The sequence below is a fragment of the Rhinolophus hipposideros genome (assembly GCF_964194185.1).
Source record: "Rhinolophus hipposideros genome assembly, chromosome: 1".
Taxonomy (NCBI): Eukaryota; Metazoa; Chordata; class Mammalia; order Chiroptera; family Rhinolophidae; genus Rhinolophus; species Rhinolophus hipposideros.
The window spans coordinates 60,253,077-60,270,647 of record NC_138047.1 but is presented as its reverse complement, the minus strand read 5'-3'; the positions used below and the strand labels follow the sequence as shown (position 1 = coordinate 60,270,647).

At 42.4% G+C, this 17,571-nt stretch overlaps 1 protein-coding gene across 4 annotated transcripts in view; it reads left to right on the top strand.

Annotated features, from left to right (window-relative positions):
• Positions 1-2,143: 2,143 nt before the first annotated feature.
• The window catches only part of TMEM150C (transmembrane protein 150C), a 70,097-nt gene continuing 54,669 nt past the window's right edge, over positions 2,144-17,571 (top strand). Inside the window, exon 1 of one of the 4 annotated variants that reach the window (XM_081058255.1) lies at positions 2,144-2,184. The gene's annotated coding sequence lies outside the window, so the exon portion shown is untranslated. Of the gene's footprint in view, positions 2,185-2,262; positions 2,850-17,571 lie in introns of those variants that run through there. The other 3 variants (XM_081058254.1, XM_081058253.1, XM_081058256.1) reach the window with 3 other exon arrangements.

Below are 17,571 nucleotides of genomic sequence, written 5' to 3'. Positions count from 1 at the left end.
ATGGGTGGGATACCAAGACCAATAAAAGAAAGATAAAAAGCACAGTTAAATTTATGTTTTATTTGTCTTCAGTTCTCTTGAAACTTCACTAGAACTCTCATGACGTTAACAGAATCTGTGTATAGCAATGAAGTCTCCTTCATGGCCAGCATTGTAACATAATAGTTCAGTGGTCAATACCACTGTCAGGAATGTAATTTATTTCACTCTTTGGTTTTATTTGGATAGACATTTTGGAGATGAAGGTGGCAGTGATTTAGTGCTGCTGACACATGGCACTGAGCTTGCTATTCTCACAAATTCAAGTCGGTTTCTTAAGCAAAAGTGAGTCTGTTTCCACGTGAAAATGAAAATGTTCAAATAAATTAAACATAGTGCAAGGAATTCTCAGTCCTTCCATAGAGAAAAGGAAAAGTAAGGGCATTTTACTGACCGAGGACCCTGTTCCCAAGCAAGGCAGTGTTTTAGTCATGGGCACGTCAGACTCACCTATGGGTCTTTGTAAAAATGCCCACATACTGGCCCCACTTGTCCCCGAACCCCCGATTCCATGTTGTGTGGACAAAACCCCAAAAAACAGTTTCCAGGCTCTCGGCCTCACATAGGAAGGTGCTGGCTCGGGTAGTAAATGGCCATCAACTGTGATCAGATGCCAGCAGCTGTGGCTAGTTGGCCGTCAGCTGTAACCCGTAAGCCATTGGCCACTAATATAACGGCTGTGGCTACGCTAGCAGGAAAAAAATGGGGGCTAGCAAGAAGATGGTGGCTGGCAAGCGCGGACTGCTGTTAGGCAGATTATGTAGATCCTGCTTCCTGTGTCTCCAGCCCAGCCGCCAGCGAGAATATATTGGTTTGACTCCCCTACTTATGGCTCTGTGGGTGTTCCTTTTTGGCCTTACCGTGTCCTGCGTTCTTGGGCGGGGAGTGGGAGCTGAGACCCTGCACGACAAATGGCGCAGCGAGCAGGGTTCCCCGCCTGACACATGTTCTGACTCAGAGGATTAGCAGTGGAACCAGGCTTTTGTACTGTTTCAAAGCCCCCACTGGTGATTCCGATGTGCAGATGGCTGAGAGGTACTACTAACGTTTAGATGGATCCACAAGTTTTAAAAGAATGGATTGGAAGAAGGTCCAGCTGGAGGCCTCCTTTAGTCAGTGCAGAGAGAAATTAGTGGCTGGGAGGAGATGGAGTGGTATGGGTGGGAGGGGTGTCACAGCAGAGCTGGGGTTCACTCAGGGGCAGGCCTCAAGTAATTCATAACTTTTAGAAAGGTACAGATCACTTTGAGAGTTTGATGGAAGCCATAGTTACTCTCCTCAGAAAAACACACATAGGCTAACCCCACAAAATTTAACACATACTTTCAGAGATTTCTAGATTAGAATGAAGTTTTCAATTTTTTCTAGTTTAACCAGATAGTTAACAGTCTCATTTGTTAAGGTAAGTGTCATGCAGGGTTTCTGGTCCTGCTCCATGCACAAGAACGCAAGATATGGTGAGACCAAAAAGGAACACCAGCAGAGCCATAGATTGGGGAGTCATACAACTATATTCTCGCTGGCGGCTGGGTTGGAGACACAAGAAGCAGGAGCCACAAGATCCGCAATCCTCTGCTTCTCAGCCAACCAACCAACCGCCCCCACCTAGTCTAAGCAGGGCAGTTATATTAGAGGCTAATGGCTAACCTGTAACAGCTGATGGCCACCCAGGCACAGTGGCTGGCCATCTGCTTACAGCTGCTGGCCATCTAATAACTGAGCCAGCACCTTTTCACGTGAGGCTGAGAGCCTGGAAACTGCTCTCTGGGACTCTGTCCCTACAGTAAGAAAAACAGGAGACGCCACACAGGTCCCTGGCCTCAAAAAGCTGACAGTCTAGTAACCCGGAGAAAGCAGTAACAACAAAACAAAATAGGAGTGTACATATGTAGACAATAATCACAAGAGTTGTGGGGGAATGCAAAGTTCCGGAATGTTAAATTGGAGAATTTGAAACATGTGCTTCGAAAGGGGACAGATTAATGGAGACAGGTGTGGTACAGAAGCCCCCTAAAAGAATGGAAGTCAGCAGGACAAAGGCAGGTTAATAAAGGAGGACACCCTAAGACTGCGTTTGGAATTGAAGTTAGTGGTGAATGAGTGATAAAAATGGCACTGATCCAGCTGCTAGAGGTCATTCACATGGTAGGTTGGGGTCTGGGGTGGGTGGAAGCTATTAAAATGCTGATGAATACAGTTTTGTAACAAGAGGAGGAGACACCGGGAGAAAGAGAGCAAGCTGGCGCTGGGAGGGCGGCCTTGGAGTAGCTATTCATTGCCAGGGTCAGAAGTTGGCCCTGTGTTTGTTCTTTACGATGAAAGGAAACCGCGGGAGAGCGCTGAGTGGTGGACAACGACATTCAGCCAGTGGGCATGAAAATGAATTTTAGCTGTAATGTGCAAAAACCCTAGGTGTATGGACAGAAGGGAACCAGCCAGAAGGTTACCACAGGTCAGGAATAAATAACCACCAGGCGGAGGATCCCAGATTCCGTCCTTCTTTTGTTGGGTGAGGAGCGCCAGGCAAACGCATCCACAAAGGCTTTGGAAAGAAGCGGTTTGACCGTCCACACTCGGCTGTAGCCCCGGGTAACTACTAGGGGCCCCGGAGGGTGGGAGAAGCGGAGGCCCGGGGAGCGCAGCCCTCGCTGGGAGGCCTCGCAGCGGGACCCCGGGCCACCGCGCGGCGGGCGGGCAGATCCCACCCCTTCCTGAAAGGAGCGCCCTCCTCGCCGAGACTGCCGCCGCCGCCGCCGCCGCCGCAGGTCACGGCCCCGCGAGGTGACCGCGGCCCCGCCACACGGAAGCAGGTAGGCGCAGCGTCCGCGACGCCCCATCCTCCGCCCGGGCCCGCCGGACATCCAGGGGGCGTCGGGCCCGGTTCCGCGCCCAAACCGGAGGTGGAGACCGAGGCGGCAGGCGCTGCAGCGGGGCTCGGGCGGCGGGGTCGCCGGCCGCAGGACCCTGCCCGTTTTCCGCCCGCTTCCCCGGAGCTCTCCGGGCGCGGGGTCGACCGCCCGAGCCCCCGCGGGCGCACGCCGCGAGCGAAGCGCGAGTGCCGGGCGGCGTCCCGGAGTCCCTGCGGTTGCTCCCCTGCGCCCTGGGCGCCGAGCCAGCGCGTCCCGGTCTCCGCCGCAGCCGCAGTGCCGGCCGCCGAGCCCCTGCGCCTCCCTCCGGCTGCGGCTCGGGTCCCGTCCTTTGACAGGTGTCCCCACCCGCCGCACCAGGCGGGTACCCAGGCCTTTTGTTGTCGGGTGCACTCTGGTTGGAAGCGACCCCACGTTTGGCCATCCCAGTGTCACTGCAATTCGCGGTTCACTTTACCGTTAGCCAAGTCAGGCTGGCTCGGGGAGCAAGGGGTCCGGGGAGGAGGCACCAACTTGCCTTGCCCTGTGCAAAGACCTCCACTCTAAATGCACACTTTTGCTTTCCTTTCCTGGTCACACACTGGGGAAGAAATGGGATTTTCGGTTTCTCTGGGGAAGACGGCGGTGGTGGGTTACGGAGGCTATTTTTGGGCATCCGTTAAAATAAAAAGTGATTAGTTTGGGTTACGAAGAGAACCCTTGTTTAGCAGTTTTCTGCTTAAATAAATGGAGAATGAGAGGGTTTTCCCGTTTTAAATTCATATTCGTTTTCTCTCTACTTATCCTTCTCGTCCGTCCACCGTTACCTCCACTGTACTTTATTATACCCGAGAGTTCACTGATTGTGTGTGTGTGTGTGTGTGTGTGTGTGTGTGTGGTTTATTCCGGCCAGACGGTGTTTCACGGCTGAGCCAGGAAGGATTGTGAGTCTGAACGTGAGAACACAGCCCAGTTGGGATGGAAGCCCCCTTTGACTTCCTACATGCAAAATGTAGGGAACCAAATATACTAATGATGTGTTAAAAATAATAATACACAATTCTTGGATGTATTACAATAACAGAGCCTAAATGGTAAAGTTAGTTTCTTCTTTTTCATTTCTCTGCTTGTATCAAAGGCAGGTTTTTAATGCAGGACTGTAATTCCATTCTGGGCTGCAGCTCATCAAAAGGATAGGCTAATGTGGATGTATAAACTCCGTGGTAGCAGTTAATAAATTGACCTACTTAAAGTTTTCAAAGAAAAATTATTAGGCTCCTACATGTGATATTTGCAGATCAAAGAATCTTAGTCTCTCATGCATTAAATCTCAAACTTTTTCTACTATATTTCTTAGAGACACCATGTTTCCAAGATTAACTATAGCTGTCATCTCTTAATGAACTAGAAATATGAATTTAATCTTCAAGGCATAAACACAGGAATTTTAATGGTGTGTTCTTTATTTACACATTATTAAATAAATGTTTCGTAAACATTGCAAGCTCAAAAACTGGACATGGTAAATAAAAGGATGAAGAAGTTTTGCGAACGGTAATGACTAGATGGCAGATGTTAAGACACTGAGCAAACATGAAGCATTTGGACAAAGCATGTTTATTATAATCTGCCATTAGCCAAAGGCAAGCTCTTTGGATTATTTAAATCAACATTAAAGTGTCTTTATAACAATTGCTTAATTCATGTATTTCACATCAAATGCCTTTCACAGATTGCTTTGCAGAAGAGTTTTGCTCTGTGGAGTAATTTTTTTTCCCAGGAACATAATAATGCCTTATGTTTAAGCTTTGTTATAGAACTACCACAATCATGCTTATAGCAATATTTTAGGGTCTTTTTGTGCTCACTCTACCTACTGTGATAGCTTTGCTTTGTATTCTTGTCGGTCCTCATGCTTTATTTCCCCTGTGACCTACTCGTAGGCACACCCCTGCAGGACAGTGGCCAGATTAGCAAGCAGGGCACCTGGAATGATGACAGAGGGAAAGCTAGCTGGTCCTAGCAATCTTAGCCACTTGGTTTCACTGTAACCTGGCCTCTTGGGATCAGTTCAGTAATCCATTAAGCAAGACAGGCACAGACAACATAATGTATTCCTCTCAGTCTTTCCCTTCACAAGAGAAGGATCTACAACGCTCAGCATTCACACTACAGTGGTGATTAGGTTCTGTGAAACACTAATGAGATAGGTGCTCAAGTTCTCAAAATGTGATACAAAGACCAGGTGTTACTGAATCTGAATCTAAGTTCATGAAAAGGCTAGGGACAGACCCAGGTGTGTATAAAATATTTTTCTCATCCCAATGGTAATAACAGAAGTGGGTCCCTACTTATTTTATCTATAAACTTGTATTACTGGGGCTGATGGTACTATGCGTCTTTATGTTTTTTGATAAATCACTCTAAGCACTTTCAAACTAGCTCATAAGTGAGTGCAACTTGAACAAGTTATTGTGATCACCAAATAATATTTTCTGGTATGTTTGGAGTTTGAAGGACAACTCGTGGCAATAGAAAGTCAATGCAAAGAGACTTTAGACAGGCCAGATGGAATGATATTTTGAGGTAATGATGGAATCTTTGGCAGTAGCCTTTAAATTCAACCTCATAGTATTCTAAGTCAAGCCAGCTCTACTAGGTAGAGCTTGGAACTCTTTTACCAAACAAGAAATGAACAATTTTTTTTTAGCATTTGTAAATGGCTTTTCTCTAGGTCGGTGCTATCCAACAAAGTTTCTGCATGATGGAAATGTTCTGTAATCTGCCCAGTGTGGTAGCTAAGAGCCACGAAGAGCTGTTGAGCACTTGAAAAATATCTAGTGCAATTGAGGAACTGAATTTTGATTTTTAATTAATTTTAATTAATGTAAATAGCCACATAAGGCTATTGGTACCATATTGGACAGTGCAGCTCTAAAGTCTCTGTACCCATTTTCTGCAGAGGTAACACATGATAGCAGTATTTCCTTAGAAGAAACGGAAATTGGCATTGATAAAACCAGGAATGAAGATTTGACTCTGTAATCCTGTTGTTACAAAAAACACACTTGTATTTACTCTGAAGAAGGTGTTTTGTGCTGAAGTTCAATTCTAAAAATAAAGCTTCCCTTTTTAAATTCCGTATGTCTGCGAGCCCCCAAAATTAGCATCACCTAGAGTTGTTCAGATGCTTGGCCTTGGTGTATCTTTGTTCTTGAACTTGCATGAATTTCCCCTCTTGCACATTGTCGAATCACTTATTTGTAGAGTTGGTTTCTGGACTTTGTAATTTTTCAAGGGAAGGAAGATTTAGAGGAACTGATGGTAATGCACTACCAGTCTCCTCTCCCTCTCCTGCAGTCAGAGAGACACTGTGACAAATCTGACAAATAAATGCCCCTGCCTCAAGGAGTGGCTGAAGCCTCTGCCTCCCCTGGGCCTTTCTTATGTGGTTTTTTTCCCCTTGGGCTTCAAACCCATATCCTCTCACTCAGCCTAGCCTCCCGAGAATGAGCAAATCCATTTGAAAAATAACCTATTATTTCTGGTAAAACCATTAAAATGGGATTTTATTTAGCATCTACCATGTTGTTTCAATTTTTAAACTAACTTGATTTGATTAAAGTTGTTGTTTTGACCATTGAGAGGGACACAATTTTAATTAGACTTTTTCACAAGACACTGCCTTTCATATTTCTTGTGAGTGACCATCCCTCACCCAGACTAGATACCTAGGATACCTCTTGTTAGGCCAGAGCTCAGGGTCCTGGGAGGTCCCCCTTCTCTGGGAGGAATTCTCCCTCAGTCACTTATTTAGAAATTTGTCAAATGTATTTGTGCATACTAACTAAAATATAAGTTAAATTCACCCCTAAATTGTGTCTGCCCTGTAGCTATTAACACCCTAGGATGACTTTTCCCAAATTAGTGTCCATCCCAGAAGGGGATGGAGAAGCTCAAATAAATTTAACATTTAAAATTTAGGAAATGCTCCACATAATCTGTGTGTGTGTGTGTGTGTGTGTGTGTGTGTGTGTATCTATGTAGAGAGAGATTTATAAGGCACAATAAATAATAGCATGGTAGGATGGGGTATGTATACTTATTTAACTTTTTATTGTTAATGCTTTCCAAATTTTTTTTCATACAATAATTACAGTATGTTTCAAAATACATGTCTTGGGTCATGAAATTAATTTAACAGGTTAGAATCAGCATTTTTTAAAAATGAAATAGAATGTATAATAGAATAGGAATTATCACCGTGCATTCCTCTTAGTAAGGGTTACTAGTGTTTGATGAAACTCTTAGTTCTCCCATGTATAGCAAGTACAAGGGCATGAGACAGTGGAGAGTGGTGGTTAAAGCACTATAGAACCCCTAAGTTCGAATCCTGGCTCTATGCTGCCCAATCCATATATAGTAAGCCCTCTATAGGCATGGCCATTATTGGTATTACTATTACATGTATGTGTGTATACTGGATCATGATGGCAGGATCAAAATACTGCCTCTGAAACTAGGCTTGGGACCCAACATGGGAAACGTTGATCTAAGACTTATGTAATAGTTAATAATAACACATAACATTATTGAATTCTCACGAAGGGCTCCATGCTGAATACTTTACATGTATTATCTTGTTTCCTCACAGCAGTCTTTTGATGTAGGCTCTGCCAAGACCCCACATCCCAGTAAGTACCTACGTCCCAGTAAGTCATAAAGGCAGAATCTGAACCCCAAGCAATCTGGTGACAGTATGCGAGTTCAACCACCTGACCTCCTGTATTGCAATGCGATAGTGATACACAGATGGACATCTGCAGACCTGTGAGCCTCAGCACTGTACGGCATGCCGCACGGGCACAAATGAGCTGATGGCAGTTGTTTTCAGTGTAAGATGAGGCCTGATGGGCGACAGGGGAGTCATCGCACATTTAGGCTAGAAGAGACCTCACTGCTGCCAGCCTGTGGCCTCTGAAGGTTAATGCCCTTGGACAGGCAGCCTGCCCAAAGAAACCCAAATGTCCCAGAGACTAACAACAAATTGTGTCTCCAGAGCTCGGTCTTTCCCTCCTAATCACTGGTCTGCATATTGGTTTGTAGCAAATAGTGACAAATGGTCTAAACAGATATGTCCATCCCATAAATACCCCACTTTTCTTTTTATTCTCCTCTACATTCTAATATAATGTATAACATATTAGTTTCAGGTGTACAATATAATTATTCAATATCTGTGTGTATGGTAACATGATCACCACAATAAATCTAGTTAACGTTCCATCACCACACAGTTAACAATTTTTTTTCTTGTGATGAGAAGTTTTAAGATCTACTCTCTTAAAAACTTTCAAATACACAACACAGTATTATTAACTATAGTCACCATGCTGTACATTACATTCCCAGGACTTATTTTATAATGGGAAGTTTATATCTTTTGATTCAATTTTTAATATAACGCATGGAAATCTATTTTGTTTTAAGAATTTATATAAAAGGAAATGTCTTTAAACTGAGGCTGGAAATATTTTTTTTTTCCCCCAGTGCACTCTAGAAAGTAAAGCTAATTTCATTTTGGAAGTAGATTTCAATTTTCCTTAAAGGTCAGACTAAATGTAAGCAATCACTTGTCCATAGACTTTGTGGTAGAATAGAAGAGGCAACAGCTTGTCATCATGGTTACTTTTCTTCTTTAAAAAGTACAGAGGCTGTGTCCAACATACTAAAAATCCTGAAGATATTCAGATTTTGTTCGAGGCTGCAGAATTGTTTAACTTGGATGACAGTGATACAGATTATCTGTGGAATACAAAGGAGTGACCTGGAGTGTCTTTGAAAAACCGTTGAAAGTCACCTAATACTTTTAGGCAAGTGTAGACAAAGCTTATGAAGTAACTGTGATTAACTATGGCAGTAGAGGAAATTAGCCTGTAGTTTAAATGGTGTAATTTAACTCTGAAGTAATTAGAATGAATTATAATGGTTTCAACTGAATGTAAACATAAATGTCTCCAAAAATAGCATAGCTTTTCTAGTTATCAAATATTTCATGTATTAACGTAGTAAACTTCTTGGGTTTTTTTCACACTTATGATGACTTACGTGCCAGAGAACTATTTTAAATGGTAATAATTGGGTTTTAAAGCATAACTGAAAACTGTACATAGCTAAAATGGTGTTATTTTTTAACTGGGTTGCTTAATAAAATAGTCTTTCAAAATTTTTTTATTCTGTGAATTCATGAGTGAAATGGTATTAATTAAGAAATGTTGATACCATTATAAAACAAATCAAATAGCAGTATAATTTTTTACTGAACTTGTAGTATGTAATTTCGAATTAGAATTCTGTAAAGTAATTGTCCGGGAATTCCTAATGGAAATATATCTCCAAGAATTTCTAAATTCTACTTTTCACTAAAACTTAAAGTGTATTTACAAAGAAAAACTAGTACCGAATAGATGCCTACATGCAATAGCAGGAATATTAATTTATGGGTGACAGATTTTCTTCCTTGCAGTGTTATGTTCCCACATAGCCTAGTCTTCAAAAAAGTCTGTCATTTTGAAAAATTTTCCCGTCTTGTCAATGACAGCACGGTGTTCACAGGAACCACATTTATCTCCCTGTAATTTTAGCAGCTAATGGAATTTTTCTTACGAAAGCTGATTATCTTTTCTATGACATTTTGATTGGTGTTTTTCCATTTGAATTTGAGCTTGTATGTAGCATAAAAATTGATTTATATGAAAAAGAGTGGGTTGCCATTTGTATACCACAGTTTTGGTTGTATATGTATGGGTATAAAAATAAAGCCAAAAGTTTTCCATTAACTGATTTGGCGAAAGGCTACCATTGTAATCAAATAGTTTCACATTGTGCTTTTTAAAAATCAGGCCATGGAACCCAGTGAATGTTCACTTACCATAAATTTGGCAATTCAGAAATGGTGTTCCTTATTAGCTATTGGATAATATTTGTGAAATCCCTAGCATGGTCCCTGGCCAGAGTAACATTTTTTTCACTGTTACTTTTTCCTTATTCATAACACAGGATTTAACTCATTGTATCACATGGGAAATTAAAGAAGATTGTTCTGGATACCTATTCCCATACTGAGCATCTAAGAGCTAGAAAAAGCCTTTGGAAGTCACGTGATTTATTTCTTAGAGTCTTGGTATGACCACAGTCATCACAGAGAGATGATGTGTAGACTCCATTCTACTTTTAGTCTATGAATATTTTATATTAGTTCTTGATATATTGTTTATCTAGGCTGACTTAACAGGGCTCTGAAGTTGAACCTAGGCTCACTTCAGTTTCACATACCTCCTGGTTTGCTTGCTTTATTGCATATTTACCCTGTCTTTTCAATTAAATCATTGTTTCTTTGTGTGTAGAAATTATATTTTGTAATTTTTTGTATCCCACTGGATTATCTGAGGACAGGGGTTGGCAAACTATTTTGTAAGTAAAGATTTATTGGAACACAGCTATGCGCATTGCTTACCTGTTACTGGGACTGCTTCTGCACCACCACCACAAAGTTGAGTAGTTCAAACGGAGCCCATCTGGCCTGTAAAGCTGAAAATCTATATTATCGGGCTCTTTATATAGGAAAAGTTTGTTGACCTCTGTTCATGCAATACTCTTCTTATAGGGTCCTTAAAAAAAAAGTGGGGAAAAAGAGGCCTATTATAATACCTAGCTAATTATACCTAGCTAATTGCTTCCTGTAGGGACAGATTTCACATTTAAATGACTAAATGAATGGCAAATATCTTGTCTTTTCCTATTACACTGTCCATTGGCTGTGAAAGAAGATGTCATCAGCATAGGTTTAGGTGTCATATAGACCTGGATACTAGCTGTGTAACCTTGAATATGTTATTTAATCCCTTTTAAGCTATTGTTTCCTCATGTACAAAATACGGATAAGTATGGTACCTACTACTGTTTGGAGACAGTTCTCCATGTGTCCCATGCATTTTGACAGGGCTTACAAAGAGAGGTACTGCTTTTGTTTTGATTATGCTTTTGTTCTGGGCTGTCTTTTTAAGGATGGTGGTAGTGAACAGTCTTGGATGGTAGAGTACTGTTGCCCTCAGAAGCAAAGGGCGGTCATGCTTATGTCCAGTGTAATAGATTTGAGTTTCCCCCAGGTGAGAGTTTCTCTCTAGTAAAGCTACTCATCACGTGTGCAGGTGTTGCATGGTCCTCTTTGGGATACCCTGTGGGAATTGGAGCTGGGTAACTGGTACAAGAAAATACTAATAAAGATGTGTTACTGCTATTGCAGTGAGTAATACAGTCCTTTGTCTCTGACCCAGGAGTCTCATGTCTTCTGCCAGTATCCATAAAACTGTGGCAGGCTAACTTGTGCAAATAGCGTAAAATCTCAGCTCTTGCACAGTTCTTGGACACTATTCTATAGGGTTATTATGAGACTTGAATGAGGTAATGAATATAAAGCATTTAACACCGTGCCTGGCATATAGTAAGTGCCCCAAAACTGTTGACTATTAATTATCATCTAGCTGGTTATTAACCCTGCAGTGTGAAGTTAAGTCCCAGTTTTATGTGGACAACTTATATCTTAAGACAGTGACTTTTCAAACTGTAGGTCACTAGGGCTATGGAAACTATCAAGTGTATTAATTTTTTTAACTAAACAGAAAATTATAGAATGACAAAGAAAATATCCAAGTGCAAAATATGCAGTCAGGTTAAATTTTGATTTGCAAACGTTTAGTTTCAGTTACATATACATGTATATCTGTGTACTGGGTTGTAATATAAAAATATATATTTTATTGTTGGTCATGGTCAAAAAGTTGGAAAGCCACTGCTGCCCTGATACCTATATGGCACTGTTCAAAACACCTTTTGTTCATGAGAGTGTACAATTCCTTTCTTAGTTCTTATTCACCCAGAGTAGTGTAATGGGCCACCCTCACTCATCTAGGTGTGGCTGCTGAGAAGAAATGACCAGACATTCAGTTTGTTCGCCCTCTGCATGCCATGTGGCTCATTTTGCCCAGGATTAGCAGAAAATGAATATAACCACCCCAGGTTATTTTCCGAGGAAAGAGATTTTTTTTATATTAGCACTATCCAACAGAACTTTCTATGGTGATGGAAGTGTTCTATTTCTGCACTGTCCAGTACTGTAGCCACTAGCTACTGAGCACTTGAATGCACAACTGAGGAACTGAAGTTTTGATTAAAAAAAATTTTCAATTTGGCTTAATTTAGACTTAAAAGCCATGTATGGCTATTGTACAGCACAATTTTAGATTGAACAGAAAGGTATGGTTCCCTCCAGTATAATTTGTATGGTTTGGCTTCTGGTACCATCCTAAGCTGCAGCGTCCTTCCACTGACCCGTTTCTATGGCTGGCTTGGCCAGGCATTGGGGTGAAGAAGTGCTTGATGAGTTGCTGCCTGGGACAGTGCACAAGCCAGGACAAAATGGCAAGGAGCTGAAGGGCAGAAGTTCTCAACCCTGGCTGTGCAATAGAAACATCTGAAGAGCTGTAAAAAGCTAAGCTGCACCCCAGACCAATAAAATTAGACATTTTTAAAAATCTCCCTGGGTGTTCTCTGACGCTGTGTCAGTGAGGCAGGCCATGTACTTCGATGCTCCATCATGGCATCACAGGCATGCCTACAGTCAGATGGGCAGGGGAATGGGCACGTGAAAGACAGGGGACCCTATTATATCTTAAACAGAAAGACTTATCTTTAGTGTTGGGAGCTGAGCTGTTTTCCCACACAGTTGCCTTGGCAATAGGGGCCCCTGGCTCAGTGGAGCCGAAGTGCAAATTTCTGTATGGCAGATTTGAGCTTCAAAGAAGGAAAAAAATATATAAATACTCTTATTGACCAGCTCACATGTGATTTCCATTTCTATCTTCTGCAATCATTTATGGAGTCCCTACTGTGTGTTTGAGATATGCCGTTCTTGCTTAGTCTAGTGGGGGAGACTGACATGAAAATGTGATCATACAGCAAAGGAAACATAATAATAGAGAGAAGAACCATAGGGTGCCTTGAGAGCACCCAAGAAGGGACAGCTGTCCTGGGTAGGGGGAGAGACATCATCAGGGGGGGCTTCCCAGAGGTGGTAATACCCAAGCTGAGTCTATAGGATCAGAAGGAGTAGTCCCATGAAGAAGGGGAAATGAAAAAAAGTAAGTTACAACTTGGAAGGAGGCCCTCGCCGAAATATCCTTATAACTAACTTTATCATTTATTCATTCACTCATTCATTCATTCAACAGGTGTGATTTATTGAGGCATTACTATGTGCAGACATGCTTTAGGTGCTGGTGACGGAGCAATGAACAAAACAGACAGCATTCTGAAAAAGCCCCCTCAGGGGGCTTTATATCCTAGTGGGGAAGACTGACCAGAAAGAAGCAAGGAAATAGTATAGTATGTAACTAATGTGCTATGGAGAAAAACAAACCATGGTAAAGAATTTGGAGGTACTAGAGAATGCACTCTGAGAACTAAAAGTTTCATTGCTGTTTATGTAAACTTATTAGCTAGCAGTTCTTACCGCTTTTCTGAGACTACACCTGGAGCCGCAGCCATTTTCTTTCCTTTGATCAAGCCTGGCCATTCACGTAGGTCCTACAGGACCATAATTTGTGCCAACACGACCTCTCATACCCACCTCCCTAGCCCCATATATCATATCTTGTATTTTCACTCCCTCTTAACTTTTTCACTTCTACTCCTCTGTTGTTCCCCCTCCCCCATTCTTTTCCTCTTCGTGCTAGGGAATCCATGGTTAATAAAGTTCTGGGCCTTTTGGCTGATTGTTCTCTCATTCTCCTATACGGATCACTGCATGAATGGCTTGTCATCCCTGACTTTGAGGCTAAATGTGGTAAATCGCCTGTCATCCTTTTTCATTACCACTCTCCGTCCAGCTCTCAATCACTTCCATTTATTTCTTGACGAACTAAAGACCTGGCTCCATGTCTTCCTATATCTCCTTTTCCTTCCCATTTCGTCATAATCATGGGCAACGGCACCATCCTAGATGATCTTACCATGAATCTGGCCTCAGAATCCATTGGACCTTCTTCATTAATCAGTTCACTTCCACTAAACCACAGCTACTCACTCCCAACCCTCCACCCAAATTCTTGTTCAGCTGGTACTTTTTCACCTCAGAAATCTTTACCCCAGTGTCCCCTTCTCTGAACATAGATGTATCTCTTTTCAACTCTTTCACATACTACTTCTTCTACCTCTTTAACTTCACTGGGGTGTCCAGTCTTGACTTCCTTCAACTGCCCAAACCCTCCCTTTACATATGCTAAAATACCAGGGGTGCCAAAAATATATATACACATTTTAAGAGAAATTATCTATGTATTATTTTTTGAAGTTGAATTGAATTACAGTAGCAATGTGTAGTATGACGTTTGCTCAAAAGATGGCGTTAATCAAAAGAATGCTAGTGTCACCATGCGATGGGCAGGACAGTCAAAATGGAAGAAAAATGGTTGTTATTTGAAGAGCACAAGACCATTTTGAAGTCATATTTGAAATTTGAAAACGTTGTGAAGTACGACAATGGAGGCGTGAGTATGCACTAGAACCTCTAACACACCTAACAATTGCATGCATTCTTGGTAAGTCTGAGACGCACGGTGCTGTGTGTCACGTGCACAAGGGAAGGTCCGGGAGGCCTCGATCAGCAACAAGTCCTGCTGCTTCTGCTGTGGTGTTGGAACACTTTACACGCTCGCCACAGAAGTCTAACAAACAGTGTTCGCCGTAATCAGAAGGGTCTGGACGCTGATGGTAACCACTTTGAGCACCTCTTGTAACTGCAGAAGTCAAACATGACTTGTATTCATCTTTTGTTATTGGTATATATTGAGTATTACAATTTTAATAGTTTTTTCCTTTCTTAAAATGTGTATACTTTTTTTGGCACCTTCTGTATAGACATACATATATAAAAGATTATACATCAAAATGTTAATGGTAATTATCTCTAAATTGTGGAATTTTAAATACTTTTCATCTTCTTTGTCCTGATCTGTACCTTCTGATGTATTTACAGTGAGCACACTTCCCTGCTGTAAAAGCCTAAGGAGACAAACCTTTAGTGGCTCCTCACCCCTGTGATCGGGCACCAGCCCTCCTCATCCTTCCCCACACCCTGCCTTACCCATCATGCCTGAGCACCACCCAATTGCAGTTCCACACACACAGTGGCTGGATGCTGTGGAGCTCCTGCCCATGCCACATCCACAAGCTGCATGGGCAGCCTCCAAATCCCTGAGACTCAGCCCAGGGTCAGCCAGTTTCCTCCTTGTGTGCCCGCCACCCACCCTCAGTGCCAGCTCACTTTCCTCCCTTTGCAGCTCCCTCATTCTCAATCTCTGCTGCTGCACGTGTCTCCTTATTATCTGGGAGCTGCTTGGGGACTGGGACTGTGCCTTCATCTTTGTATTCCCAGCACTGAGAACAGAGCCTGGCTAACAGTCTGGGCAGCTTGGGGAGCCACTGGTCATTCAGACGGGTTGGACCTCTAGATGCTCAGAAATGAAGCTAGAAAAATTGGTGGAATTCTTGTCCCGAGCCCTTTGTTCCACCACACCCTCCTGCCCCTTGCATGAACCATGTAAAGATTTAAACATAGATTTTAATAAACATAGATATTAAAATTATTGAAAAACACTACATTTCTATCTTAATGATACTGATGAACTCTGGCCCCTATCCTTGGTCATGTGGGCCATGCCTGGTCTCCTGTTGTGTTGGGCTCATAATGCATGTTTGGTGAATACCAGTTAACCTGCTTAATAACCCGAGTAGCACCATATGATCAAACCTCTTTTCCTTAAATTCAGTTACTTTGACAGTCTGCAACAGGATTTATTTAGGGGCACTAGAGGCCTTTATCAGCCTGCTCACAGTATCATATGACAGTGACTAGCTGCCTATGCTACATATATGATTGATCCTGATCAGGACCTTTTGAGAAATACAAAAGAAGCAAAACAATGTACTGCTGGCAAGGCTTTGAGTGCTATGTTGAAGCACCTGGTGGGTGAAGACAGCTAATGAATCCTGCTGCCCTTGATGTTGCCAGCTTCACCTTGGACTGAGGGGCTTACGTCATATTGTAAGGAATAGTAGTTCACACTGAAAAGCTGTAATGGGCCATACAAATTTGGTAAAAAGAATTTCTCAGGCTGGTACAATTAGGTACTTTAGGACAATTCTCTTACATGTAAGAGGAGGATTCTAGTCCTCCTTTATGGGCCGTTAAAAGGACAGAAAGAAAGAGGAAAAATAATTTTAATTTACTGTGAACTAGATTGGAGGAAGTCATCTTCAGCTTCTCGGCATACAAGGATTTATCTTGGTTTTTCCTTGGAAAAAAATGGCCCAATGTGAGTGCTTCACCCAAAACATCTGAAATAATTTTAGCAAAAATTATTGATGACAGGACATTTAATGTTTGAAATGATACATTTTTCAACTGTTGAACCAGCACGTGGTATTTTGACAGAGATAGCCTGCGCTGTTTGCCTCAGAATCACAGTGGCTTAATTTACCAAGATCAGGCTTTTTTGTAGAAGTTTGTCTACAACAGATAGTCCTGGTTATGATATTGTTGTTTTGCTTGCTTTTGGTTTTGCCCAGCAGGCCAAAAAAGGAAGTAACGACATCACTTGGAATAGGCATTAGACTTGGACATATAATGTCTGTATTTAAGTTCTAGCCTAACCACCCTCTCTACTGGCTGTATGCTCAGATGAAATTATTTAATTTATGAAAGCTTAGAGTTTCTGTTGTTCATCAGTAAAATGTGGATTTACTTGTCTTGTCTGGCTCACTGAACTGGAATCTTCTTTAGAGTAGGGGTTCCCTGCCTCCTGCCTCTTGGCCACTTGCGGGCACAGAGCCGTCTGTCTGCTCATCTCCCCAGCAGTTCACTTTCATGAGGTCTCCCCAACCCAGGAACACTCCTGACATTCTATCTTACTTGCAGGCCCAACTGCAAGCTACCGGTGTTGGCACTCAGGGCCATGCATAATCTGAACCCATTTTCTCTATCCACGTTTTTCATCCAGTTCCTCTCTGTCCCGACCCGCAGGACACTACACGAGGGACCCCGAAGCACCTAGAAGGGAGGAAAATGGGAGACACAAAGACCGGAGACAAGACAGGAGTTCTGATCAAGTCTCACTTTATTGCAGCTCAATCAGGGGTTATATACATTTTTTGCTGGGTGGAGGGGCATTAACATAAGGGTTGCTACAAGCTAGCAGTCTTAAGCCATCCGGACACACCCTACAGGATGTGGGTGTTATCTAAAGTAACTTTTGCAGGCTAGCAGTCTTAAGCCATCCGGACACACCCTACAGGATGTGGGTGTTATCTAAAGTAACTTTTTCTATCTCATGCTTCTCAGTTATGTGATGGTGCCTTATAGGCACCCGCCCCCTACAGGTCCCCCTTTTCTGTTTTATAAAGAAAAAAGAGCTCTAAGCCCCTAGGGAACTGTGCCTGTCTTAGGTTGGGACAGTCCATCTCTGTGAAACCTGGTACAGTGACAGGTTTTTATTTTTTATTTTTTATGTTACTTAGAGAGCTGTCCTCTTACCCGTCATTGGCTATCCAGTTCATCTCACAGGGGAGG